Genomic DNA, 23826 nt, shown 5'->3' with positions numbered 1-23826 from the left:
ACCGAGTTATATTTTCAAACAACTTTCAAAACTGAACGAGATAACCACTTTGTATACATTCATACGAGAATCATTACAAAGTTAAACTCTCTTTTCAAAACATTTTCTAAGCCGTTCACAAGCACTTTTTCAGACAAGAAAAATAACATAAGTGATCCAGCAATTAAGAGCCCATGGATAACCATGGATACAAAGGGTGCTAACACCTTCCCTTTGTATAATGTACCTCCCGAATCCAAAATCTATTGAGGTCTTTCCTGTTCTTTTCCACCTTTCCTTATTGGATAAAAGAAAAGTCGGTGGTGACTCTTGCTATCCGCGACATTGCGATAAAAAGCAAAATACCCCAAGTCAGTTCACCGTATGACAGTATACATCCCAGAAAGCCATCAAAGGGAGTATTCTGTCGGACTATCTTGCTCAGCAGCCGATTGATGATTATGAGCCGATGAAGTTTGATTTTCCAGATGAAGACATCATGTTCCTCAAGATGAAAGACTGTGAAGAGCCAGTTGTTGAGGAGGGACCTGATCCAAATGAAAAGTGGACTTTGTTGTTTGATGGGGCTGTCAATGCTAGAGGAAGTGGAATTGGTGTTGTCATTACAACTCCGAAAGGTGCCCACATGCCTTTCACCGCTCGTTTGACTTTTGAGTGCATAAATAATGAAGCTGAGTACGAGGCCTGTATCTTGGGTATTGAGCAAGCCATTGATCTGAGAATCAAGACTCTGGACATCTTCGGAGATTCAGCTCTGGTGATCAATCAAGTGAATGGTGACTGGAATACTCTCCAGCCCACTCTGGTCCCCTACAGAGATTACGCGAGAAGACTGTTGACTTTCTTCACAACAGTAAAATTGTATCATATACCTCGTGATGAGAACCAGATGGCAGACGCACTTGCTACTCTATCCTCCATGATCAAGGTAATTCGTTGGAACCATGCTCCCAGGATCGATGTGATGCGCCTTGACAGGGCCGCGTATGTCTTTGCTGCTGAACTGGTAGTCGATGACAAGCCTTGGTATCACGATATCAAGTGCTTTCTGAAGAATCAAGAGTACCCTGCAGGGGCATCCAACAATGACAGAAAGACTTTGAGAAGATTGGCAGGCAGTTTCTTCTTGAACAAAGACGATGTGCTGTATAAGAGGAACTTCGACATGGTTTTGCTCAGATGCGTGGACAGACACGAGGCGGACATGTTAATGCAGGAAGTTCATGAAGGTTCCTTCGGTACTCATGCCAGCGGACATGCAATGGCTAAGAAATTGTTGAGAGCGGGTTATTATTGGATGACCATGGAATCAGATTGTTTCAAGTATGCTCGGAAGTGTCATAAATGCCAGATTTATGCTGATAAGGTGCATGTACCGCCGAATCCTATGAATGTGATGTCTTCGCCGTGGCTGTTTGCTATGTGGGGCATTGACATGATTGGAAAGATTGAGCCGACTGCTTCCAATGGGCATCGCTTCATCCTTGTTGCCATCGACTATTTCACCAAGTGGGTCGAAGCAGCGTCGTTCGCGAATGTCACCAGACATGTGGTTGCCCGTTTCATCAAGAAAGAAATCATTTGTCGCTATGGGATTCCCGAAAGAATCATTACTGATAATGGTTCTAATCTCAACAACAAAATGATGAAGGAGTTGTGTCAGAACTTCAACATTCAGCATCACAATTCTTCCCCTTACCGCCCTAAGATGAACGGCGCTGTTGAGGCGGCAAATAAGAACATAAAGAAGATTGTGCAGAAGATGGTCGTCACGTACAAAGATTGGCATGAGATGCTACCCTTCGCCTTGCATGGGTACTGTACTTCAGTACGTACGTCGATTGGGGCAACCCGTTACTCCCTGGTGTATGGTATGGAAGCAGTCCTACCTGTTGAAGTGGAGATTCCTTCTCTAAGAGTCCTGTTGGATGTCAAGTTAGACGAAGCCGAATGGATTCGGACAAGGTTCAATGAGTTGAGTCTTATCGAAGAGAAGCGAATGACATCCATTTGTCATGGGCAGTTGTATCAGAGTCGGATGAAGAGAGCCTTTGATCAGAAAGTGCGTCCTCGTTGTTTCCAAGTCGGAGATTTAGTGTTGAAAAGGATCCTTCCTCCTCAGACAGATCACAGGGGCAAGTGGACTCCTAACTATGATGGACCGTATATTGTCACCAAGGTTTTTGATGGTGGGGCTTTAATGCTTGCAACTATGGATGGTGAAAACTTCACTTCCCCTGTGAACTCAGACGCAGTTAAAAAATACTTCGCATAAAATAGACCCGCTGGGCAGTAAAAAGAATAGTCCAGGCAAAAATGGGCATCCCGACGAACCAAGAAAATGAAAAGGTTCGGGCAAAAATTAGGGATTAAAAATGAAAAGATCGTACACCCGGTAAGTTGAAAACCTGAAAAGGCAACTTAGGCAAAAATGGGTATCCCGGTGGATTGAAAACCCGAAAAGGGCGATCCAGGCAAAAGTTAGGGATTAAGTGAATGACTGCGTTCTGAGTTGGTTCTGAATCTCATCTCATGTCGATGACTGGAAACTTTCAAAAGGTAGGAAACAGTCCAATCACCTTTTCAGAAGGCTGATCATCTGGAGGATCTTGAAGACAGGCAAGTCATAGCAGAATTGGAACCCAATAGAAATCCATTTCACATTGCCATTAGATTAATTTCTGTTTTGCGATTACCTCTTTCCAGGGATTGCTTCCTGATGTAAATGCCTATTCAGAGGCCATTCAATCAATAAAATCATGTTATTCAGTATATCTCTGTTTTCATTTTCATTTTACTATTTTGTTTGCAAAAATGACGTCCGAATTTTTGATAAACATTGCATCATGACACATAAGGGCCTTACAGGTACATGCTTAATAAACATTTAAAAATTGCTGTGAATTTTAAGTGCTTTGGATCGTCTATTCAGAAAAGATACCCTCAGGGCATTTCCTTAAAATCCCCTGCAGATGATCGTGAATATCTTCCCCAGTGAAGTCACCAACAGACGAATTCGGTGTCTTATCCCTGCAGAGCTTATCAGAGTGTTGGATTCTTCAATCCCCAGCAGGTTCTCACCACTGTACTTCCCCAAGCGTTTGTTTCAGGACATACACTCCCCAGTAGAGTTGACAGTGCCAGACTATATATCCCCAGCGGAGTTGGCAGTGCCAGACTGTATCTTCCCAGCAGAAGTGGCTGCTCCTTAGAATTCGAGGCCATATCGATAATCCCAATGCCAGATCCATGGTTTCTTTCCTTGAAGAAGAACCTCGGTACCGTATCAGTGTTTGCTTCCCCTGTTGAGTCATCTCTCACAGATCGTGGTTGCCAGAACCACTATCGCTTTCCCCAACAGCAGGTGTTCAGTGTCGTTCTCTCCCCAGTCAGAATCTCGGTATTTCGTCATTGCTAGAACACCGTGTGGCGGGTCATTTCCCCACAGAATTCTTTGCGCTGTGCATCTCCAACATCCTTGCCAGGGTCCAGAAGATGGTGATCATTTCCCCAGTAGATCCCCTTGCCTCAGCTTGGCATTCTACCCAACATTTCGCATCCCTGCATGTAGAATCATATTGCATTGCATCCTCCCAAATCGCGTAGCATTTCCATTTTCATGGAGCATTACGCCATTGAAAGATTCAAACATACGCATGTAAGCATAAAACATTCTCGGTATCCCAAGTGATAAGCTAGAAGTTGTTTCCAGTACTCAGACTGAAGATTGTTCATGACCCACCTTGGTTATCCTCAGCAAGTGTCATTGGCCCATGCGTCGCCTCTATTTTCTTTCCATATTTCTGCCGATGCTGACAGGCATGATGTTTTTCCGATATCCAGACCGAAGTGGCATTCAGGCCAGTTTTCCGGTATCCAGACCGAAGTGGCATTCAGGCCAGTTTTCCGGTATCCAGACCGAAGTGGCATTCAGGCCAGTTTTCCGGTATCCAGACCGAAGTGGCATTCAGGCCAGTGTTTCGATATTCAGATCGAAGTGGCGTTCAGGCCAGTTTTTTGATATTCAGATCGAAGTGGCGTTCAGGCCAGTTTCCGGTATTTAGACCGAAGTGGCATTCAGGCCAATTTCCGATATTCAGATCGAAGTGGCGTTCAGGCCAATTTCCGATATTCAGATCGAAGTGGCATTCAGGCCAATTTCCGATATTCAGACCGAAGTGGCATTCAGGCCAGTTTTTCGATATTCAGATCGAAGTGGCGTTCAGGCTAGTTTCCGGTATTCAGATCGAAGTGGCGTTCAGGCCAATTTCCGATATTCAGATCGAAGTGGCATTCAGGTCAGTTTCTGGTATTCAGACCGAAGTGGCCTTCATGCCAGTTTTCCGATGTCCAGATCGAAGAAGTTTCCGACGTTCAGGTCGATGCAACTTGTGGCATTCAGGCCAGTTTTCCGATGTTCAGATCGAAGAAGTTTCCGACGTTCAGGTCGATGCAACTTGTGGCATTCAGGCCATGGTTATTTCTGTGTTACCATTTATTTTGGTATCCAAGTTAACATTCTTTTTCGGTATTCAGACTGACTCTCACCGTACCAGACGGATTCTTCTTTCAAGACCACCTCTTTGCCGATTCTGACAGACATTGTTACTTCACTTCACTTCAGTGCAAATTTTTGGGCTTTTATTGTATTCAATCCCTTGATACCTCGAAAGTACGAAAGCAACTGCCATCTTCTTTCCGGGTCTCCAGTTGATTGAATAGGGGCAAATGTAATACCCCAAAATTTACCCTTCATTTTTCCTGAAAAAAAAAACGAAAAAAAAAGAAAAAAAAAAGTTAAAAATAAATAAATAAAATTAATTAAATAAATAAATAAAATATAACAAATTTTTTTGGACTTGGGTCTCTCTCATTTGAGCCCACAAAGCCATGGAATTCAGTCTATAAATACCAAGGCTTCACTTGAGAAAAGGAGGGAAGCAAAATACTCTGAGGTTTCCTTGTAACAAAACCCTGAGGAAAAAGATAGTGAGAGAAGAACTAACAGAGTTCAGAGCAGCCTCCAAACCCTAAAGGGAACTCAACTGCACAGAATCACTTCTGCCTCACATAAACCCTAAAGATTGTTTTGTAAACCTCACGGGTGCAACTCAATTTCAATCAAGCTCTCCAATCAGGTTTGTCCTATATCCATCATCTTTATTGATCGCGACTTTATGAGTCGAATTTGGGGTACAAACTGCAAGTGCACAGTTCTATCGCGTAGTTTTAAAAGATATCGATCCCACAGGGACTTATGAATCGATATACCGTTATCTAAGGTTACTTCGTAAAGCTAAGGCAGGTAATACTTTGATTTTTTGGGGGAAAAACTAAAACTAAAATAAGATCTAAAATAAATATCTAATAAGCGGATATCGGTATGCAGTTCGTCGTAATTAAGGAATCAATTCTTTGTTCGTTTCTTGGTTTTAAAATGAATCTTTTCAGTTGACCCTATTGATTAAAAGTTTTATCTCAAACTCTCGCTCTGTTGAATAAACTATGATTTTATATTAACGTAGCTGTCACTTATAGTTAAGTCAAAAACCACTTTTTGAAAACAATAGAATCCGTAGAAACTCTTTCTAAGAAAATGCTAATCGTTTAAACACCCTTATCTCAAACTCTCGCTCTGTTGACTTAGGTTATATAATTAAATTCAAATGCTTAACTCTCGTCCTCACATTCAATCTTTAAAAATACTTTTTGAAAAAGGTTAGAATTTAATTAACTCTAAAAATTGCTCTCGCCCTGATCTAGAATTAATGTCCAATTTACACTGTCCAGTCAAAACCTCAAACTCTCGCTCTATTGATTCTAACTTCTTTATGTCTTTTACTTTCGTACAAAAACTTTGTTATTAAACCTGTAAATTGAGACCGTAAAAAGAGTGATTTTAATTTTAAACTTAATTAAACCAACTTAGTTTTGATTCCTTCATTCCGCTTACTTTAGATACCGATACCTAAATGAATTAGCCAGACATACTCAACAGATCCAAATAATCAGCATGCATAAACAGATTCATCGCAGGCAAGCAGTATAAATTAATAATAAAAACAAGCATATATAAATTCAACAAATAAATAAAGAACCTGAATAATTAAATAGCAGTCTTGAACACTCCACCACAGACCGGTTGGATTTGTTCTTGAGTTCTTCAATCAGGCAGAAAAATAAAAGCGAAGGAATAAAAAAACTAGATTCTAACGTAAGGTTAGATCCGGTAAAAGGTACACAATAGTTTCCGGTGTAGAAACTATTGTGCGAAAAATTAATTAAATGCTAGAAAAGAAAATAGAATTGCAAAAGAAACAATATAAAAATTGTAAAGGTAGTACTGTAAAAGTATGCTTAAGCTGCTGGAAAAAGAGAAAATGCGAAAAAGCGAAAACGGCGAAGGAGAGTGGAACCGAGAGCTTTCCAAAAAGCTACTATTTATATGCCACCTCTTGCAACTGCTTTTCGAACGTTTCCTTAAATATAGCCATCACTTTGAAAAAGGGTCAAGCGTGCAACGTGATCTGTGTGTTCCTTATGCCAAAAATGTAGGGGAATGGTGTGACGTCCGTCACACCATGTGTGACGCTCGTCACACAAGTGTATATAGCGTGACGCTCGTCACAGCCTCTGTGACGCTCGTCACAGGCACAGCGCCTGTGCTTGGCTTTTGGTATTTGTTTCCAAAAACTTCTTTTTGCACCTCCTTTTCTTCCTTTTTTTACCTTTGCTTCAAATAGACTACCTGAGATAAATAGAAAGGAAATATCGAGTAAAATGAAATAAATTGAAGCAAATGATAATATAATTTAATTGAATTAAGTCCTAAAATGTGATATAGTTTCATGTTATCAAACTCCCCCATACTTAGATCTTTGCTTGTCCTTAAGCAAAATACAGTATAGAACTTGTTTTAAAAAATTTAACCAGATGAAATTTCAAAACACACATCAATTTGTACTAGGTTGCCTGTAAAACTTGTTTAGAAGTAACTTGAGTTTAATCTTGACATCAACAACCACCGTCACAACCTCAGATAACCTCACCTTATGCAAACCAGATCGAGTAATGCCATTATAGCTGTCCTAGTTCCTTTACTCTTATTTCACCCGTTCTCATTCTAGCGAAATCACATTAAGCCCTTTATCTTTTCGCGCACATAGTGGAGTAACCTGTTAGTGATTCTGATCCCCTTTTTGCTAGAAGTTCTGGTACATAAGTCGGATAACTTCGTTATTCAGTCCATTGCAAATTGCGGGGGATCGGACCGTAGTCCGCCCTACCAAGTTCAGTACCAGATACCTGCTGAACCAACTCATAATGGATCTCTCATATTATGCTTTTGTATGATCTGCAACCTTTAGATTAAATGAACTGGTAAGGATCACCTAACTTAATTAGTGCATTTCCTGATATGTATATATATTTTTTTATGTTACTTTGGGAATCATTCACTTATATTCATCGGCTCTCCACGTAGTTTGCTATTAAGATGGTGCTGACTTCTCGTATAAACTACTCGGGGTTACTATAGGACTAAAAGTTCAAGGGATTTGTATAATAGGTACTTATCCTGATCTGACATGTTGAGGTTCTTAGAGCGTAGTTATGGTAATAATTTTTGTTTTGATTTTACTCAAGTTTTATAAAATAAGTGACCTTTATACTTATTGGGTGTGTTAAATTTTTTTGTTATGGCTCAAGAGAATTGAGGGGAATAGATAATAGAAGGTTTTCACATTTGGGACTTAACTTAAAATAAATCTATATTATAAGAAATATTATTTTATTATATTTTTTTTTTATTTTTTTTTTTATAATGGAAATAACAGTGAAAAGAAAGATACATACTTGAAAAGGAAAAAGGAGGATAGAAAGAACATGGTTTTCCCCCCCATACTTGAATGAAACATTGTCCTCAATGTTTGAAGGAAAAAAAAATGAATTACAAAAAGAAAGAAAAAAAACTAAAGTTAAGGTTGCCTTCCGCCTCTTGTTCTTGGGCCTGGTGATCGCTGACGTAAGTCTAAGTTGTCGAACCTGCTAAACAGCTCAGTGAACCGCTGATCGGTTATGGCATTCCGCTCTTCCTGTTGTTGTTGCATTTGGCGCATCATTTGCATCATTTCGAGATTCTGTGCTTGCATACCATCAATAGCATCCATGATGTCGTCGTTGGTTGCAGGCTTTCTTCGTCGACGACGTCGGGAGGATGGGCCAGCTGCAGTATCGGAAGGGTTGAGCGGGACTGATTGTTGTGCAGGAGCGTTATCACCTTGCTCCATTTCTTCGAACTCGTCGATAGACGGGTTTGCATGTGAAGGCTCGGTGGCTTCGGGAGCATTCAGATCATAGAGGTGGCGGTTGGGATTGGTGACATCGGTTAAGGCGATGTTGGGGAGAACAACGCTTGGGACGGCCTGGTTATTCACCATAAGGTAATATTTTCCGCCTACTCGGTTCTTTATTAGGCGGCTGGACCGACAGTAGCCTATATCCATAAATAGGGGAGGTAAAGATTCTAAAGTTTGGAGTCGGTCCCCTAGGTTTAAGCCAAGTGCTATGGTGGTGATTAATCCACCAATTACAAAAGGTTGACGGCCTCTAGCACATAAGGTGCGGATATGATGAAATAGGAAGGAGGCGGCGTTTACCTTAGCCTGCGGTTCGAAGACGCATTCGAGGAAGAAGAGTTCCTTTGCGTTGACCTTGCTGTTGTTCGGTCTTCCAAAAACGGTGTTTTGTAGGATGCGGATAAAGTACCGGATAGTTGGGTTATGTATATGGGAAACCAGGAGCTCTTCCCAGTTGTTGGCATCTACACCGGATATTTTCCTAAAGAGGTCGAAAGCAGCAACTGTGCTCCAGTTTAGGTTTGGAGGGATTCTGGGGTAGACTTGACCTTCTGTGGGGAATTGTAGCATGGTACTCAATTGGTTTTGGGTTAAGGAGTACTCGGTGTTGAACATACGGAAGGTTGCGGTACCGGTTAAGAATTCGTCCTCACCGGCGGGAGTGTTGTACGCGTATGAACTTAAGAATTCTAAGGTTAGGGATGGGTAGGTGGGTTGATTATGCGTGCATAGAAAGGTTAGATCGGCAAGGCGGAGCATCCACTCGATACCTTGAAGTAATCCTAATTGTTGTAAACAAGTTGAATCAGGATACCTGGTAGAGACGACGCCTCGCTGTTGAAAGCGCTCGAATTGCTCCCTTTGATAGTTTTCATCTTCGGATCGGAAGATGATATTTCCGAAATTTTGATTTCCCGCCATACTGATGAATGAATTTAAAGGAGTAATAAAGAAAGAAAAGAAATGTATTTGATATTAGAGAGTGGTTTGTGGTGAATGAAGGAAGGTTTGGTGGGTATTTATAGGAAAAAATTTGGAAGTTGGAAAAGATGTGGTTGAAAAGTGAATAAATGTGGGTTAATGGGGATGAATGGGGAAGGTAAAAAGTTGAAAGGGTGTAACGTTCGTCTCCAACGGCTATGTAACGTTCACCTAGTCAGAAAGGTGTTACGCTCGTCACAGGCTCGTGACGGGCGTAACAGGTACTTGGCGTGCCGTCCGTCATAGATAGTGTGACGCTCGTCACACAGTCTTTTTGGCATGGCTTCAGCTAGCGTTCTTCAGAATAACTTTGGTAATTTTTTTTATTTTTTTTTATTATTTAATTTGTTTTGCTTCAGATTATTTTATTTTGCTATTTAATTTTCCTGCATGCTATTCTACTTTGTTTAATAGTGCATAAATGTATTATGTTCTTAATAATTCATGTAGCCAGCAACAGTAGAGAGCATAATAGATATTACATAATAAAATAAATAAATAGCTTCAATAAAATAATCATAATGTAACATTGGAAGAAGAAAAAAAAACAAAAATTGCGAAAGAAAAACAAATACGAACATGAATTGAAATAACATTAATGAATAATCTAACTTAAACCTAAATAACTAAGAAAAATAACTTCTATCCATCTGCACGATCTCTGGCCGGAGGAGCAAAGGAGTTAACACGGTATAGTAACTCGTGAAACTGATTTGTCATACCGTTCATGTATCCCAGAAATTCGTGCCTCAAGCTAGTGAACTCTTCTCTGAGGGCGTCTTGTTCTGACATCAAAGCTTCAATGACAGTGTTATAATCAGTTCCGGGCATATGATGTCTAAGGTCGGGTATTGCCGATTCTTCGGTCTGAACAGGTTGAGGAGGAGGATCAATATCATAATAACCAGATGGTGTCTGAGGGTCTGATTCAGCATAAGGAATCTGGTCATCATAAATCTCATAGTCATCACAAATCTCATAGTCCTGGATGGATTCAGTGGATCTAGCAGGAGAGGGGGTTTCGTTCAGATTGTAGAGCCAGTTGTTGCGGTTATGAACACTGGTCCTAGGATCGGGCATGGTGAATAGGAAAAGGACTTGGTTATTAATTATAAGCTCAAACTCATCGGATCCTAGGTTTGCTATAAACATAGTGTTGAAGAGGAAGGGTATACTCATAGTAGTAATGCCACAAAAAGGGCTCAAGTCAAGCATAGGCTGACATAATCCGATAGCATTACCAATCATGGTTATCAAGCCGCCTATTCGAATTGGTGCTCGTTCATCTTGGATAAGGTGATCCAAATTTGCTAACATAAAAGTGGCACCGTTTACTGGACGGTTCTGGGAAGCACAAAATATGATGAAGAGTTCATCACGTGAAACTGTGGTACTGTTTGGCTTCTTCCCAAATAAGGTGTGGGTCAGGATCTTATGGAAATAACGGAAGGCCGGGTTATGAATGTTTCCAGAGAGAAACTCATGTTCCTCGGGATCGTCATTTCCAATCAAGTTGCCCCAAAAGTGTTCAAGTTCTCTATATTCAAAAAGTTCTTCTTGGCTCACTGTGAATGTGTCAAAAGATGTAGGGAAGCCTAAAAGGTTGGTAAAATCTTGAATATTAAATTGGTACTCCATGTTAAACATTCTGAACTGGATAAAACCTCTGCTTATTCCTTTTCCATGGCTGGGTAGATAGATCAGAGAACTAAGGAATTCTATAGTCAGTCTCCGGTAAGTGACAAATTGTCTACGGATAGGAGCGGTTTCCCACCCTATCTGACTCAGCAAATACAGGACACTTTGTCTTAGTCCAAGGGCAGTCATTTCCCAGTCATCAGCATACAGACTAGGTAGCATCTCTCTCGTGGCTAGTTCCTCAAACTTTTGTTTCTGAGTTGTTCCTCTGAATTTGATACCCATACGATCAATTTGTCCCATCAGGTTAGTGTTAGCTAGAGAAAAGAAAAACAAGAGTTTTAGTTAGGATTTGGCCAAATGCCGAAAGAAGAGAAAAGTTTTTAATAAATTAAAATAAATTAAGAATGAATACTAAATAAAAATTAAAAGAATAATTAAGGAAGAAATAGAAAAATAATAATAGAATAAGGAAATAATAAAATATTTGTGGGTTGTCTCCCACTAAGCGCTTTGTTTAATGTCGCAAGCTCGACATAAAAACAATCAATTATAATCTATAATTTCTGGAGGCATTTCGTCTAAGTGCAAGACTTGCGAATCTTCATTGTTTTCTGCATAGTGATAATGTTTTAGACGTTGCCCGTTTACGGTAAATGGTTCCATAGATTTGCCTTTAATTTCTACTACTCCACTGGGAAAAACATTGGTGATTTGAAAAGGACCTGACCATCTAGAGCGTAGTTTTCCCGGAAATAACTTTAGTCTGGAGTTAAATAAAAGGACTGTATCGCCTTGTTTGAAGATTTTCCTTGATGTGCGCTTGTCATGCCATTCTTTTGTTCTTTCTTTGTAGATTCTGGCATTTTCGTAAGCGTCTCTTCTGAGTTCCTCTAATTCGCTTATATCAAGGATTCTCTTTTCACCGGCGACTTTATAGTTTAAATTTAGATTTTTAATAGCCCAATAGGCTTTATGTTCTAATTCTACCGGGAGGTGACAGGATTTTCCATAAATTAGCTTAAATGGGGTTGTCCCTATGGGAGTTTTGTAAGCAGTTCGGTAAGCCCATAAAGCTTCTGGTAATTTCAATGACCAGTCTTTCCTTGAAGTGGCGACTGTTTTCTCTAGTATCTGTTTGATTTCTCTGTTAGACACTTCCACTTGCCCACTGGTTTGAAGGTGGTAAGGTTTCGCTACTCTATGTCTTACGCCATACTTAAGCAGTAGTTTTTCGAGTACTTTGGATATGAAATACGATCCACCATCACTGACTACTATTCTTGGGACACCAAACCTTGGAAATATTATATTCTTAAAGAGCCTAGTTACTACTCGTGTGTCGTTTGTTGGAGAAGCTATAACTTCAATCCATTTTGATACGTAGTCAACTGCCACGAGTATGTATTTGTTACCGAAAGAGGATGGAAAAGGTCCCATGAAGTCTATTCCCCACACGTCGAAAATCTCTACTTCCAAAACGCCCTTTTGTGGCATCTCGTCACGTCTAGATATGTTTCCTGTGCGTTGACATCTATCACATCTCTTAATAGCTGCATGTACATCCTTCCATATACTTGGCCAATAAAAACCGGCTTGTAGGATTTTAGAGCAGGTCTTGGATGTACTTGCGTGTCCACCATAAGGAGCGGAGTGACAGTGTTGGATTATATTTTCTACCTCTTCTTCGGGTATACACCGACGGAAAATACCATCGGGGCCTCTTTAAAAAAGTAAGGGGTCATCCCAGTAATAATGTTTTATGTCATAGAAGAATCGTTTCTTCTGTTGGTAGGATAAGGTAGGTGGAACTATTCCGGCAGCTAAATAATTGACGAGGTCAGCGTACCACGGTGTAACAGATATAGCTAAGGTGGTTTCTACCTGTTTATCAGCGTTATTTTCTTCTAAAGTAGCTATAAGCTTATCGTACGAGAAATCATCGTTAATTGATGTTCTTTCCGGTTCAAGGTTCTCAAGTCTAGAGAGGTGATCTGCTACTACGTTTTCAGTTCCTTTCTTGTCTTTGATTTCCAAATCGAACTCTTGTAGCAACAGGATCCACCTTAGTAGTCTAGGTTTAGCATCCTTTTTAGTTAAGAGGTATTTGATAGCAGCGTGGTCAGTGTAGATGATTATTTTGGCTCCGACCAAGTAAGAACGAAATTTATCTAGCGCAAACACTACTGCTAGAAGTTCTTTCTCGGTTGTGGCGTAATTCATTTGTGTTTCATCTAGAGTTCTACTTGCGTAATATATAACATGAAGCTTTTTATCTTTTCGTTGTCCTAAAACAGCACCTACAGCGTAATCACTAGCATCACACATTATTTCAAATGGTTCGTTCCAATCTGGTGTCTGCATTATGGGTGCGGAGATCAGTGCTTGTTTAAGCGTTTGAAATGCTTCTAAACATTTATTGTCGAATATGAATTCAGCATCTTTCATTAATAGCCCAGTTAAAGGTTTAGTTATTTTAGAGAAGTCTTTAATGAATCGTCGGTAAAAACCGGCATGTCCTAAGAAGCTTCGTACTTCTCTCACAGTTTTCGGGGGTTGAAGATTTTCGATTACCTCTATTTTAGCTTTGTCTACTTCAATTCCTCTGTTCGAGATGATGTGTCCTAAAACAATTCCTTCTTGTACCATAAAGTGGCATTTTTCCCAATTAAGTACTAGGTTTACTTTTACACATCGCTCTAGAACTCTCTCTAGGTTTTCAAGGCATTCTTCAAAGCATTGTCCGCATACGGAAAAGTCATCCATAAATACTTCCATGATGTTTTCTAGAAAATCGGCGAATATTGCCATCATGCACCTTTGGAAAGTTGCAGGAGCATTACACAAGCCAAACGGCATTCGTCTATAAGCGAAGGTACCAAAAGGGCACGTGAACGTTGTCTTTTCTTGGTCATCAGGATGAATTGGTATTTGAAAGAAACCTGAGTAACCGTCTAGATAGCAGAAATGAGAATGTTTTGCTAATCGTTCTAACATCTGGTCAATGAATGGTAAAGGGAAATGATCTTTTCGGGTTGCTTTGTTTAGTTTCTTATAGTCAATGCACATTCTCCATCCCGATTCGATTCGTTTGGTTATAGTTTCTCCTTTTTCATTCTCAATGACTGTTATACCTCCTTTCTTTGGTACTACGTGTACAGGACTAACCCATTTGCTATCAGATATAGGATATATGATACCTGCCTCTAATAACTTGGTTATTTCCTTCTTCACTACCTCACTCAGGATCGGGTTTAGTCTCCTCTGGTGTTCCCTAGAAGTTTTACAATCTTCTTCTAACATGATGCGGTGCATACAAATAGAGGGACTTATTCCTTTAAGATCGGTGATGTTGTGACCTAGTGCGGTTGGATATTTTCTTAAGATATGCAGGAGTTTTTCTGTTTCGAGTCTTCCTAGGTCAGCATTAACTATCACAGGTCGTTCAAGCTCTAAGTCTAAGAATTCATATCTCAGATTCTTGGGAAGTGTTTTCAGGTCTAAGGTTGGTTTCTTAAGGCATTGCGTAGGGTCCGGTGTTATTGCTAAACATTGGTTAAGTTTGTCTTCTACAAGATAGTCAGATGATTTGTCTTTTTCTAACTCCGTTTCTTTTATGCATTCATCGATGATATCCATGAAGTAACATGTATCTTCTATTGCAGGTGCTTTCAAAAATTGGGAAAGAATGAACTCAATTTTCTCTTCTCCTACTTCAAAAGTGAGTCGTCCTCGTTTTACATCTATGATTGCACCGGCAGTTGCTAAGAACGGTCTTCCCAGTATAATGGGTGTAACTTCATCTTCTCTAATATCCATAATTATAAAATCAGTTGGAATGTAGAATTGACCTATGCGCACTGGAACGTTTTCAAGAATTCCTACAGGATATTTGACGGAACGATCTGCTAGTTACACAAACATTTTAGTTGGTCTTAATTCTCCCATTTCAAGTCTCTTGCATATGGATAAAGGCATAACACTAATACCGGCTCCTAAATCGCATAAGGCTTTGTCAATGACAAATTTTCCTATGTGACAGGGTATAGAGAAACTACCTGGGTCTTTAAGTTTAGGAGGCATATTCTGGATTATAGCGCTACATTCAGCGGTGAGTGTAACGGTTTCGCTATCTTCAAGTTTCCTTTTATTAGAAAGAATTTCTTGTAAAAACTTGGCATATGAGGGCATCTGCGTAATAGCTTCTGTAAACGGAATTGTGACGTTTAATTGTTTTAGTAGGTCGACAAATTTTTTAAATTGGCCCGCATCTTTGGTTTTAATAAGCCTTTGAGGGTAAGGGATAAGTGGTTTATAAGGTGGTGGAGGTACATAAGGTTCCTTCTTTTCTACGGTTTCCTTATTACTCTCTTCCTTTTCCTTAGGTTCACTTTCTTCCTCAGTTGACTTTTTAGAGTTTTGGTTTTCTATCCTTGGGTCAGACGGTCCTTCCACTTCCGTTCCACTTCTCAGTATAATTGCATGAGCGTGGCTTCTTGAGTTAGGTTGGGGTTGGCCAGGAAATGTACCGGTTGGGGCAGCGGTAGGCGCTTGTTGTTGAGCTACTTGTGAAATTTGAGTTTCCAGCATTTTGTTATGAGTAGCCAGGGCATCTACTTTACTTGCTAGTTGTTTTATTTGTTCGCCAGTGTGTACATTCTGGTTTAAGAAATCTTTATTGGTTTGCTGTTGAGAAGCTATAAAGTTTTCCATCATGATTTCCAAGTTGGATTTCCTAGGGGCGTTATTGTTAGATGTAGATGGAATCGGCTTCTGATATCCCGGAGGTATAGCTGGGGCTTGATTTGGAGATTGTCCAGGTGCGTATAAAGCATTATTACTCTTATATGAAAAATTGGGATGATTCTTCCAATTTGAATTATAGGTGTGCGAGTAAAGGCTTCCCTGAGCATAGTTTACTTGCTCCGCTTGGATTCCTGTTAGGAGTTGACAATCTGCAGGAGTGTGACCTTGGATTCCACAGACTTCGCAATTCTGAGTTATGGCAACCACGGTGGCTGGAGGTGATACATTTAAACTTTCAATTTTCTGGACCAGAGCATCCACTTTTGCATTAACATGATCAAGGTTACTTATCTCGTACATGCCAGTTTTCGTTTGAGGTTTTTCCACCATTGTTCGTTCGCTTCCCCACTGATAGTGGTTTTGAGCCATGCTTTCGATAAGTTGGTAGGCATCAGCATAAGGTTTGTTCATTAGTGCACCACCTGCGGCGGCATCTATTGTTAACCTCGTGTTGTACAAGAGACCATTATAGAAGGTATGAATTACTAACCAGTCTTCTAAACCATGGTGTGGACAAAGTCTCATCATGTCTTTGTATCTTTCCCATGCTTCGAAAAGAGACTCGTTATCTTTCTGTTTAAATCCATTTATTTGGGCTCTTAACATAGCTATTTTGCTTGGCGGAAAATATCGAGCAAGAAAAACTTTCTTCAACTCGTTCCATGTGGTGACTGAGTTGGAAGGAAGAGATTGAAGCCATCTTCTAGCGCTATCTCTTAGTGAGAAAGGAAAAAGACGAAGTCGAATTGCCTCTGAAGTGACACCATTAGCTTTAACAGTATCAGCGTATTAGACAAATACGGATAAATGAAGGTTAGGATCCTCGGTAGGATTTCCAGAGAATTGGTTCTGTTGCACTGCCTGCAACAGTGAAGGTTTGAGTTCAAAGTTGTTTGCTTCGATTGCGGGTGGAGCAATACTTGAATGCGGTTCATCTTGCGATGGAGCGGCGTAATCTCGAAGAGCACGAGCTGGTTCTGCCATCTCGGGTATCGAAGGGAAAATATTTTTGAAATCGGGAAGTTCTACAGGAGGTAGATTGTTTGCAGCACGATATTCCCGAATTCGTCGTAAGACTCGGAGATATAGTTCGATATCGTTGATTCGTAAGTAGAATGGCTCGCCTTGTGAGCGAGTGCGTGGCATACAAATCAACGAAAGAAAGAAAAGAAAAAGAAAAGCCTTAGTCTCTACAGCGTAACAGAAGAGTTACGATATCGACTAAATAAAAGTCCCCGGCAACGGCGCCAAAAACTTGATCGCGACTTTATGAGTCGAATTTGGGGTACAAACTGCAAGTGCACAGTTCTATCGCGTAGTTTTAAAAGATATCGATCCCACAGGGACTTATGAATCGATATACCATTATCTAAGGTTACTTCGTAAAGCTAAGGCAGGTAATACTTTGATTTTTGGGGGGAAAAACTAAAACTAAAATAAGATCTAAAATAAATATCTAATAAGCGGATATAGGTATGCAGTTCGTCGTAATTAAGGAATCAATTCTTTGTTGGTTTCTTGGTTTTAAAATGAATCTTTTCAGTTGACCCTATTGATTAAAAGTTTTATCTCAAACTCTCGCTCTGTTGAATAAACTATGATTTTATATTAACGTAGCTGTCATTTATAGTTAAGTCAAAAACCACTTTTTGAAAACAATAGAATCCGTAGAAACTCTTTTTAAGAAAACGCTAATCGTTTAAACACCCTTATCTCAAACTCTCGCTCTGTTGACTTAGGTTATATAATTAAATTCAAATGCTTAACTCTCGTCCTCACATTCAATCTTTAAAAATACTTTTTGAAAAAGGTTAGAATTTAATTAACTCTAAAAATTGCTCTCGCCCTGATCTAGAATTAATGTCCAATATACACTGTCCAGTCAAAACCTCAAACTCTCGCTCTATTGATTCTAACTTCTTTATGTCTTTTACTTTCGTACAAAAACTTTGTTATTAAACCTGTAAATTGAGACCGTAAAAAGAGTGATTTTAATTTTAAACTTAATTAAACCAACTTAGTTTTGATTCCTTCATTCCGCTTACTTTACATACCGATACCTAAATGAATTAGCCAGACATACTCAACAGATCCAAATAATCAGCATGCATAAACAGATTCATCGCAGGCAAGCAGTATAAATTAATAATAAAAACAAGCATATATAAATTCAACAAATAAATAAAGAACCTGAATAATTAAATAGCAGTCTTGAACACTCCACCACAGACCGGTTGGATTTGTTCTTGATTTCTTCAATCAGGCAGAAAAATAAAAGCGAAGGAATAAAAAAACTAGATTCTAACGTAAGGTTAGATCCGGTAAAAGGTACACAATAGTTTCTGGTGTAGAAACTATTGTGCGAAAAATTAATTAAATGCTAGAAAAGAAAATAGAATTGCAAAAGCAACAATATAAAAATTGTAAAGGTAGTACTGTAAAAGTATGCTTAAGCTGCTGGAAAAAGAGAAAATGCGAAAAAGCGAAAACGGCGAAGGAGAGTGGAACCGAGAGCTTTCCAAAAAGCTACTATTTATATGCCACCTCTTGCAACTGCTTTCTGAACGTTTCCTTAAATAAAGCCATCACTTTGAAAAAGGGTCAAGCGTGCAACGTGATCTGTGCGTTCCTTATGCCAAAAATGTAGGGGAATGGTGTGACGTCCGTCACACCATGTGTGACGCTCGTCACACAAGTGTATATAGCGTGACGCTCGTCACAGCCTCTGTGATGCTCGTCACAGGGACAGCGCCTGTGCTCTTTGGGCTGGGCTTGGCTTTTGCTATTTGTTTCCAAAAACTTCTTTTTGCACCTCCTTTTCTTCCTTTTTTTACTTTTGCTTCAAATAGACTACCTGAGATAAATAGAAAGGAAATATCGAGTAATATCGAGTAAAATGAACTAAATTGAAGCTAATGATAATATAATTTAATTGAATTAAGTCCTAAAATGTGATATAGTTTCATGTTATCATTTATGCCTTTAATTTGAATGTTCTAAATGTATGAGGTATTATGGTTGAATTTGATACCCTTTTGATGCATGTGTTTGACAAGAGGTTTAGGCCTCCTACCCTTGGTTGCTTTTTGTGAGCTTTTTGTGAATTTTGATGGAATTATTCATGTGGTTACATTTTGATTTAGGGGTAACTCTTGGTTACCCTATTTTGTTTCTCTAACCTGTTTGTTGAGTTTTTTTTTTGTGAGGGCTCACATAACGTTTGCAGGGATAACTTGCGTGGTTTCCCACTTTATTTGTGGGATACCCCCTGGAGGTTCATTCCGATTATCTGTACTGACCCACTTTCTTTGATGATGTTAGCTTGGAAGGATCTCAGGGTTTATCGTTCCTTTAATTGCTGTTACTTCGGATCTTTATCCGTGTGGTACTTTTACATTTTTCCCGCATTTTACTGCTTTCCTAGCTGGAAGACCTCGATAGGAGGCAATGTTTTTGTGTTTACTTTATGCAGGTTCCTTTGTCCAGGGTTAAGAGCTATGAGGTCTTATCCTCATTACCCTTTTGCATGCGCGTTCCTACAATGCAAACAAACCCTTCATTGATTTTTCTTCTCCATAACACACGTTTACTCCTTCTACTACAGGTGAGTAAGTCTCCAAAGGTCGAGCATCCGGTAGATTGCGTAGTAACGTCGTTCATCCACAACCCCGTAGTTAGCCGAACTACGGCTTGCTCTGATTCTCATTCCAGATGAGATACGTAGGCATAAGACGCGATGTCTTAGCGAGCACACATCCTCCAACCCATAGGTCAGCCGAGCTACGAAGACTCTGATTCTCATATTCAGATGAGATACGTATGCAGTGGATGCGACATCCGCGCGAGTCATTTCTCTTAACCTTTTTAGTAAATAAACACATTAGGTAAACCCATACCCTTTAGACAAAAACCACAAAAGTGGATCCCGTAGAGTACTATGGATGCGTAGGGGTGTTAATACCTTCCCTTCGCATAACCGACTCCCGAACCCAAGATTTGGTTGCGAGACCCCGTCTTGTCCTTTCCTTTTTCAGGTTTACTTCGAGCGTTTCCTTTCCCTCCTTTGGGATGAATAACACACGGTGGCGACTCTTCTGTCTTTTTCTTTCGCCGGTTGTTTTTTTCGCGCACTGTATTTTTCAGGTTGCGACAATCTGCACCAAAGGTTTGAATCGCCACAAGAGGTAACGCTTCTATCACAGATCATGCCCATTCGTAAGGATCACTAAATGGAGAAAATTTTAAATTCCGCTGCGCCTTGGATGGAAATTCTCCTTCAGTGGTATCAGAGCCACTTACGAAACCATGAATCTGATAACTGTTTTTGTTCTGTAATAATATGATTAAAGACAGAATGAATCAAATATTAAATTGAGATCGATCAAGTTATATATATATGATATATGTAATCCTGATGCAAAATACATTATATATGATATAGTGTTCTCGTTTCGTTCATTCAAACACTCAATGATTATTTTCCTTTGAGCGATCAATGGTCCTTTGCTTCTTGATCCGACATTAGTATGGTGAAGCAATGACGTGTTGATCAATCATACTGAATTAACAATCGAGATGTATTTGACAGTCTGAAATTGGTGCACCAGGGTTAGTGACGGCACAAGGGTTGTGTTGTCAGAGAGTTATGCGATTGGGGTTTGACTGCACAAGAGTTGTGCTTTCTAAACACTTTTTGGAACAGTGTTAACCGGTTAACGCATATGGTTAACCGGTTAACGCATATGGTTAACCGGTTAACGCAATACGAAATAAAATTTTAAGGTTTTCAAACAGTGTTAACCGGTTAACGCATTTGGTTAACCGGTTAACGCAAGACGGAAAACAGTTTTCCAAAGGTTTTCAAACAGTGTTAACCGGTTAACATATTTGGTTAACCGGTTAACACAAGGCAGAAAACAGTTTTTTGAACAGATTTCAAACAGTGTTAACCGGTTAACGCATTTGGTTAACCGGTTAACGCAAGGCAAAATTCACCCGTTCGGCTAACTCAGTGCTTTAAAAGTATCAAGTGTTGATACGAAAAGCGACATCGATTTTAAATGAATTGTTCATTAAAATATGGTGATCGGTCGTCGAAATTTAATTTGGTTTTAATTAATTAAAGGAATTAATAATTATAATAAAGTGTTTATTATTGTCTTGTGGTGATCGGTTATGGCCTTAGTTTTCCTTTATTCTGCTTTGGGTTTTAAAATACGACCTGCGTGTCGTGCCTCTCTTTTAATCTCTCAATGTAACTTCTTTTCTCATCTCACTCCCTCGTATGTAAAACGAGTTTCTTTCATGTAATCTAATGATATGAAGAAAGCAAAGAAGTCAGTGCCAAAGGAGGACAATGTAGCGGTGTATTCGTCGCTATATGATTTATTGATTAAACCATAAGCAAAGTATACAATGAATCGAGTCGCCACCGCACTTTTATTTATCCTAAGGAATGGTTAAAAAGCGAACAAAAACCTAAGAAGTTTTACACGTAGAAAACCAATAAAAAGATCAGAGAGTCTGGGTAAGGGGTAAATTACGCAATGGGAAGGTGTTAGGCACCCATCACGTCCTAGGTATTCCTAGGGAGCCCTTTTCACACTTGTTGTATAAAAATATTTATTTGCTTATGACATATTGTGCAAACATGAATGGGAAGATGAGAAAAGAATGTACAATTTTATTATTTTTGTGTTTGAACGGATGAACCCGTTGCCTACGTACCTTCCATCAAAGGTAAGGATCAAAACGCCGTAGTTCGGCTAAAAGATTTCCAAAAATTAGTGAGTTCATTTTAAAACATAAGCATTAAGGCTTTTCATTACCAATGGGAGAAAACTCAACCCGAATCAACAATCCACCATGCGAGGACGGCTTCAACATACTAGTGAGGGGTTAACCCTATAATAAGTATGGAAGACTTACAATCAACTCACTAAGGATAAGGTAAGATTTACATCAACCACTATGGTAATTAAAACCTAAGGCTAATGATTGAAAACATATTAACAATGGACAAAGCCACAAAACATTTGAATGGGTGAGGTTAATTGATTATGAGTATTCACAAAAATATGGTCAAGGTATGATTAAGATTGATTCAAAGAAGTGTTATGAAAAGTGAAGTTTGAAAAGTCAAGGACTTATAGTCCAGGTTTCTAATTTGAAAAGACATGAAAATGTTTGCACAACAAGTCAAAAGTTTTTTGAAAGCAAAGTGTGAAAAGGTTTAGGACAAAGAGGGTATGGATGATGGAATGTAAAACTTCTTAGAAAGGTTCACCTCTTGAAATCATATAGAAGATGATTCAAGTGTGTCCTTAGGAATAGGCAACAATGCAAGTAAAAATAAAGCAAGGTGATACCGGATGCCATCAATGGTCTTATACCAATCTCACAAACAAAAGTGGATATCGGATACCAATAAATGGGTTTACACCAATCTCCTAAAACAAAACAATGATACCGGATGCCATCAATGGTCTTATACCAATCTCACAAAAGCAAAAGCGGATGCCGGATACCAATAAATGGGTTTACACCAATCTCCTAAAGTAGAACAAAACTTGGATGTCAGATGCCAATCTATCTGGACTTATACCAACCTCCAAAGGATGATCATAGGAATACAAATGCCAACAACATGGTCTTACAATTGCATCCTCACATACAACAAACAAACAAGCAACCAAGCAATGGACATGAGTGACCAAGTGAAATGGTCTTACACTCTATCCCTTCCAAATCATAGGAACAATGGCCAATGAACATGGTCTTACAATTGTCCTCAATGGGTAAACTCAAACAAACCACAAGATATGCAATGATGATCATGCAATAATGAACAATCAATGATGATAAGTGCACAAAGGCAAGCAAGCAAACATGTACAAATGCAACAAGCAATCAATCAAACAAAGTCATTTAGCACTCACTATAACCAAACAATTAGGCTCAATCAAAGGGTTAGACTTAAAAAGTCAACTGGAATAGGGTAAATGGGGCTCTTGACCTTGACATTGAGAGCCAAGGTGAAGCAGATGAAAGGATATGAGGGGTGTGCCTCATCACTCTTATCCCTGGTCAGGGAGAGCATTGAATATCAGAAGGTGTGGGAGTTCAGAAAGATGGAACTCTCTCCACAAGTTAAAGACTCGATAGATCTTGGGTTTTTTACTCACTATGCATCAACACATGTGGTGTGAGCAAGGTGAGAGACTCACAGAATAGTAGGAGATAGGCTACATATCTCTTTTGTCTACCAATTTCCTCATATGAGGTCTTTACCTGCTTGGGACAAAGTTAAACAATCACAAACATTGCCTCTTAAGGAGGACTTCAGACAGGTGCCTGGCTAATTAACAAGCCAGGTCTTCCAGACTACATGGAGACAAGAGAGTCTACCTCAATACTTAAGCAAAGCAAAGCAATAGCAAGTTCTCAAAGGAACTAAAGCGACTATGGTACCTGAAATCAATCAAATATAATCAGTATACCAATCACAAAGTCAAAACAGACAACATAAGAACCAACAGACAACACAATCAATCACATGTGCAAAGCACAAACTCAAAGCAAATGAGTTAGCATCCTACAAGACAAACCAAGTTAGTTCATGATAATCAAATAAACCAAAATCAATCAACTTGAATTAATCTCCTTAAAGCAATTGCTTCTTTAACCTGAAAAAACAACTCAAATGTGAGAAGTGAACCCTTAGGCCAAAGCCTAGGGTCAAAGGAGGAGAGAAAATTTAAAACAGCAAGTGAAAATTGATCAAAATCAAGATTTATCAAACAAGAGTAGAATCCAATTGGTCTCACATCAAAACTATGCACCAAATCCATTTCATAAGCTAAACATGTCAAACTATACATTTTGGAATCACATTGGAGCAAACAGAATGATCACAATCAAACCAATATCAAAATAGCTCAATAAACTCCCAGAAAATTCAAGCTTAAACAGAACACATTCAATGAGCAACATATCAAATTTCATGCCATTTGGATAAAGGGAAGCCAATCAATTAAAATCAACA

General features: G+C 39.3%; 1 protein-coding gene and 1 non-coding gene across 2 annotated transcripts in view; both read left to right on the top strand.

Annotated features, from left to right (window-relative positions):
* The window catches only part of LOC127123863 (uncharacterized), a 109034-nt gene that overhangs the window by 56197 nt on the left and 29011 nt on the right, over positions 1–23826 (top strand). The gene's annotated exons all lie outside the window — the stretch shown is intronic.
* Positions 16282–16388, top strand: LOC127124016 (small nucleolar RNA R71). Its single transcript, XR_007803661.1, has one exon. It is a non-coding gene; the product is annotated as a small nucleolar RNA R71 (small nucleolar RNA).

This window comes from Lathyrus oleraceus, chromosome 2 (genome assembly GCF_024323335.1).
Source record: "Lathyrus oleraceus cultivar Zhongwan6 chromosome 2, CAAS_Psat_ZW6_1.0, whole genome shotgun sequence".
NCBI lineage: Eukaryota > Viridiplantae > Streptophyta > Magnoliopsida > Fabales > Fabaceae > Lathyrus > Lathyrus oleraceus.
The sequence above is the reverse complement of the archived record's forward strand: the minus strand, read 5'-3'. Positions and strand labels throughout refer to the sequence as shown.